Source organism: Ixodes scapularis, unplaced genomic scaffold (assembly GCF_016920785.2).
Source record: "Ixodes scapularis isolate PalLabHiFi unplaced genomic scaffold, ASM1692078v2 PGA_scaffold8__174_contigs__length_109621045, whole genome shotgun sequence".
NCBI lineage: Eukaryota > Metazoa > Arthropoda > Arachnida > Ixodida > Ixodidae > Ixodes > Ixodes scapularis.
Genome location: NW_024609883.1, coordinates 99,168,461 through 99,174,765, shown reverse-complemented (window position 1 = coordinate 99,174,765; position 6,305 = coordinate 99,168,461). Strand labels below are relative to the sequence as shown.

The window sequence follows — 6,305 nt, the reverse complement described above, 5'->3', positions numbered from 1 at the left end:
GAGATTTATAGACATGAGCTACCTGTTTTGTGCTTAAAAGAATCTAACAAAAGCCAGGGTGACCTGTCTTTTGGGAGTGAAACATAAATCAGGATACTGCGGTGCTTTTGTTTTTATGGTAATCTCTGAACACTGTAAATACTAAGAAACTTTGAAGGTTTGTTAGGTGCCAGCTGCCACTTAACTGCTTTCATTTGAGACTAATTTACCCTTGGTCTTAAACTATGATCCTCCAGCCTGTATCTATGACGTTCTATATTGTTTTAAGTCTGAGCACAGCAAAAAATTATTACCCTGAATTTTCAATATTCCAGGCTGATTTTGGCTACACCTGAGGGAGAAAGGTACTGCCAGGCTGAAAGGGCAGCCCGGCACCAGAAAATACGGCGGTACCTGTCAGAAAAGCTGTCCAATCTCAAGCGAAATCACTACAAAGGTATGTGCATCTATACTCTAACTTCCTTAATTAAGTAATATACTATTTTGAATCTCCAGTTTACAAGCAATTATTTTAAATGATGGTATAGATCAATTATTTAGAGCTTAATATATCTAAATGTTTATGCAAACAACTTTAAAGTAGTGTGTTGATCAGCTGACCACTTGAAAAAGGCTGTGGGTTGCTTGGTCGCTACTGCCATCCCATCAGGCCGTGCTCGCTCACTCTCCAAAAAGTTGCTTGGTCACACAATTACAATGAAGCACGTCACTCTTACTGCCCCTTAGTCGTCTCTAGGCCCACTCTGCTGTTTACGTATGTCAATGGTTGTCCTGTGTTTGGACTCATTGCTGATCTCTGAATTGCCCTTGATATTTATTTATTTATTTATGAATACTGTTCACCTCAAGTATGGGGCTTTAACAGGTGTGGGGTATAGAAGAGCACTGAAACATACAACATCAGGACTACAATACAGTACACATTCAGCGACATTCACTTAAAATAAAGGGGCTGAAATAGCACAAACATTCAATATATTATATAGCACTCAACAATATGAACACTCAGCACTCGAAATCTTTAACGAAGTTTCCAAAAAATATTTAACTACTATTTATCATTCCAAACCAGTCATATTCAAAAGGGCGCTCTCAAAATCATCTAAACAGTCCAATGACAATATATTTTGTGGGAGATCATTCCAGTTTTTCACAGTTCTAGGGAAAAAAGAAAACCTATAATCGTCAATATTACATTTGGGCACTTCAAACTGATTTGTGCTAACGTATCTGAGTTCTCCCGATGCGCGATGTGTTAATCTAGAATCCGGGTTAATGTTATACAGGTGATGAGAAAACATAAAGAAAAACTTTAGTCGAGCAATTTTTCGACGGACAGAAAGTAAGGGGAGGTTGAGGCTGTTCAGCATATCTGTGACAGAATCAAGTCGCTTGTATTTGGATAGAATAAATCGCGCCGTTTTCCTCTGAACTTTTTCGAGTTCACCAATTTGATTTTTTCTATAGGGGTCCCATACCGATGCACCGTACTCCAAGGTAGGCCTAATATACGTTGTGTAGGCCATTAACTTCACTTTAGGCGAAGCACTGGCCAGATTCCGTCTTAAAAACCAAAGCTTTTTCATTGCTTTGTGACATATTTCATTTATGTGTTTACTCCAACTTAAGTCTTTAGAAAGTGTCACACCCAAGTATTTAAAACTATCAACTTCAACCAAAGGACTCCCATCAAGCTCGTAAGTATAAGAAAGAACATTCTTAGTTTTGTTAGTTATTCGTGCGAAAACAGTTTTTTGTGTATTAATTTTCATCTTCCATTTCGAGCAGCACCAGTCCTGAATAGACCCAACAGATGCACTTAATCTGCGCTGGTCGTCTTGCTCCTCGATTTTCGAATATACCAGACAATCATCCGCAAATAGTCGCACAGCAACCCCTTGATTTATTTCCGCCGCGATATCATTAATGTAAATTAAAAATAATATTGGCCCGAGTACTGACCCCTGGGGGACGCCCGAGGGCACTTCAGATACAATTGAACGGTCACCGTTAACCTCTACATACTGCACCCGATTAAATAAATACGCCCTGATCCAGAATATCACGTTCTGATTTACACCATGCAAAGAAAGTTTATGAAGTAGTTCAGTGTGTGGTACTCTATCAAACGCCTTAGAAAGGTCAAGGCATATCGCATCAATCTGTCCTCTCTCATTAGAAGAAGCTGAAAAATCGTCAAATGTTTCTATGAGTTGCGTGACCGTCGATAGTTTCTGGCGAAACCCATGTTGGTTAGAATGAAAAATGCTAGAGGATTCAAAATACTTGTATAAAGCTTTAGAAATAATGTGCTCAAATAATTTGCATACTATGCACGTTAAAGGGATACTTCAACGAAATTTGAAATATTCCCGTCGTGTTCAAAAATAGGTTGAATATGATCCACAATATCCGTAAATGACAATCGCACGTTTGTATTTTGATCCTGGTGGCTGTATTTTTCGTTATAAACGGCCCACTCTGGCAAGCACTCGAAGAAGGCCCAGCTTAGAGCACGTGACATCCAACGTAATCGTGACGTACGTCGTCTCAAGACGAGCAAAGCTACGGCGCGGCTGACGTCGAGAGGATGGCCTAGTCGTTCCAGCCACCGAAGCGGCTGCTTTTGTACGAATTTTGAGTGACGGGTTAATCTTCTATAATCTTCTAGGGGGACAATAGCGACTTCTGCGACACACAAAAGGGATTCTCGGGAACAGGGGAGTTCCTCCTTCCCCCCTTCTCTCGTCGTGGCCGGAGACGAGACAACCTCCGTCACTAGCTGTCAAGGTTCCTAGACGAGCATTACAAACGAGGCGTTAGCGACATCCACCAGGTGCTCTTTGCTAATCGTTTAATTCGTTTTAAAATTCCTTTTCGAGACTTTTTTAACAAGATATTGGTATGTTCCATGTGATGCTGCTCTTTTGAACACATATAGAGCAAAAAATGAGCGCTGAAATTTCGTTGTAGTATCCCTTTAAAGATACGGGGCGGTAGTTTTCAATATTATGCTTACTTCCTTTTTTAAGGATTGGTACGACCCTCGCACTGCGCCAATCGGGGGGTACTTGGTGTTGTTTTAGTGATGTTTGAAAAATAATGGTAAGGTATTTTGAAACCCATTCTGCATATCTTTTTAAAAACTTGTTGGGTATTTCGTCTGGCCCGGTTGTCTTCTTTACGTCTAAGTTTAATAGTAATGAAAAGACTCCCTCTTCAGTGATTATTATATCTCCCATAGTACTACTTGTCGCATTTAAGCTCAAGTCCTCTGTAGCGCCATCTGTATTAACAAATACACTATGGAAAAAGTTATTAAACCTATCGGCGATATCTTTTGGATCGGTCACAATTTCATTGTTTTCAATGATATATTCTAATCGTTCTTTCCGTGGTTTTAAGTGACGCCAGAATCTGTCGGGTGCATTTCTCATAAAATTCGGTAGGGTTTCAGAAAAATAACGTCCCTTCGCTGAACTCAACTTTTGCTTTAAAAGACATGAAAGCTCTAGGAACTCTTCTTCGTTTTCCTTTCTTTTACGACGTTTGCGTTTTATCTTACGCTTGAGTTGTACGATCTCTCGGGTTACCCATGGATTCGATTTTCTTATTGATTTCTTCCGTTTGGGTATAAAATGTTCTAAGCAATAGGTAACAATTCGTTTAAATTCAGCCCATAAAAAATCCACGTCACCCGTACGATCGAAAGTTGAAAACTGAGAAAATGACAGATCGAGGTAATCTAGCACGCTTTCGTCGTTCGCTTTACAAAAATTAGGCACTTGGATAGAACACTTTGTTTGTTTGCAGATTTTAACAGTTTTGAAACATGAAAATACTAATTTATGATCAGAGATACCCTTGTAAACAGTCACATCATACTCGAGTAAATGACTACTTACAAATATTAAATCTAACAACGAGCAGCTGTTTCCAACTTCACGAGTGAAAACCGTAACAACTTGCGTAAGACAATTGTCGAACGCAATATCGAGAAGAAGTTCGCTATTAATTACATCCATATGTCCTGCATCAAGCTCGTCCCAATTAATTCCAGGCAAATTAAAATCCCCAGCAATAATTAGTCTGGTTCCGAGTCTAATGTTAGTATTAAGGTAGTCCTGTAGTGCTTCCAAGACTGAATTAGGAGCATCCGGAGGCCTATAAAATGCACAGACTACGTAGTGTGTATTGTAAAAGTTCACTTTGCACCATATACATTCAACGTCCTGAATGTCTTTCATTACTACATAGTCGATATTATTTCTAAGAATCAATGCTACGCCGCCTCCTCTCGTCTTTCTATCTTTTCTTACCATCTTATACCCCGGTGGCAGTAACTCTCCATCACTTATTCCTGGGTGTAACCATGTTTCTGTTACTACGACAACGTGGGGGTTATAAAGCATTAGTACCTGCTCGAGTTCAATAACTTTATTAGCTAAACTGCGCGCGTTTAGATTTATGATACGTAAATCCGCGGTTTTTTGTTCAGCGAGTCCCCCTTCAATATTATCGGATCTATTCCTTTTAAGTTTAACGCGGCAGTCATCCTCGTCATGCCACGAGTAGAAATCATCGTTTATCTTCACCTTATCTCCAACGAGCTTTACTCGGGCGCCATCATCCCTCTCTGCCCTCGCGCTTTCCCAGAGCAACTTTCGTCTGGTTATCGTGGTCCGTGAAAAGTCATCTGAAATAGACATTCTTGAGCCCTTCAATTTTTTGCATTTACGAAAGATTTCTATTTTTTTTTCATTGAAGTCTGCAAAGTTCCTAATTACTGGCTGAATTTTGTTGGGTTGCTTCCGTCCAATTCTGTGCGTTCGTACGATCGACTTTACTGTAACTCCAAGGCGGTTTTGGAAAACATCTGTGACTACTTTTGCTTTTTAATCTTCGTTTTTTTCGTCTTGGTTCTCAGCGATACCAAAGATTACCAAGTTGTTTCTTCGACTATAATCCTCTAGGTCGACAAGTTTCTCCTGTTGGGTTTGAATGATCGCATTCAACTTTTTAACGGTATCTTCAAGGCCACTGACTTTGGCGTCGCTGTTCTTGACAGAAGTTTCAAGTTGTTTAATGTTTTTTGTGAGTTCGTCCATTCTTTTATGGAAGCTATTTTGGTTTTCTTTAATTTCTTTAATGTCAAAGCTTATTTTTTTGGGGTTTCTAGCATTTCGAACATCATTTTTTCAGTCCTTGTTTCTGGGCCCGGGTTTAGCTCGACATCACCTGACAGCAGGAGCACCATCATTTCATAGCAATGCAAGACACAACCGTAAAACACTTTGGGGCACGGCAGGACAATGAGGTACCGATTATCACTTCTACAAGTTGAGTAAGTTTCAGTACTAACCTGAATGGTAAATAACAGTGGCATATCAACCGACGTGATCCTTGCAAAGTTGCCTTGCCCACTGAAGCTTGTCGCGTCTGGTACAGTTCTTATAACAGCTGGGCCGTCGTCCCACAATGCCCTAGGTGCGGTATCATGCCAGGGTGATGTTCCGCTGACGATGACCGGTGCAGCATCATACCAGGGCGATGTTCCGCTAGCGATGACCGGTGCTGATACGGGGCCTCCGCTGAATCCTATCTTCGTTTGGTTTGCTTTTGCCGCCGACGAAGAGCACTGGCCCAACAACAGCAGCACCTGAATGGTAAATAACAGTGGCATATCAACCGACGTGATCCTTGCAAAGTTGCCGTGCCCACTGAAGCTTGTCGCGTCTGGTACAGTTCTTATAACAGCTGGGCCGTCGTCCCACAATGCCCTAGGTGCAGTATCATGCCAGGGTGATGTTCCGCTGACGATGACCGGTGCAGCATCATGCCAGGGCGATGTTCCGCTAGCGATGACCGGTGCTGATACGGGGCCTCCGCTGAATCCTATCTTCGTTTGGTTTGCTTTTGCCGCCGACGAAGAGCACTGGCCCAGCAACAGCAGCACCTGAATGGTAAATAACTGTGGCATATCAACCGACGTGATCCTTGCAAAGTTGCCTTGCCCACTGTCCAGGCTCATCCCTTTGCTGCCTGTCCTCCCCTGATGCGTGGTCCCACCACGGACTGCCCATGCTGTTGCAGGTCTGCCATCGCTTGCACCCTACGTTGTAGCCTTTTTACCCTTTTCTTCATATTAATTTAGCTTAATGTATATATTGCCAATACAATTGAAATGGAACAAATGTACTAGCACAGCCAATATGAGCTGAAACGCCACTACACGCGGCACGCGGTGAGAGTTGTCTCTCAGATTGTTCAGCAAACCTTGGTATGCGCTGAGGTAGAAACAAATC

At 41.7% G+C, this 6,305-nt stretch overlaps 1 pseudogene; it reads right to left on the bottom strand.

Moving 5' to 3' along the window:
- Positions 1–1,018: 1,018 nt before the first annotated feature.
- Positions 1,019–1,606, bottom strand: LOC121833431 (annotated as a pseudogene).
- Between the last annotated feature and the right edge of the window lie 4,699 nt (positions 1,607–6,305).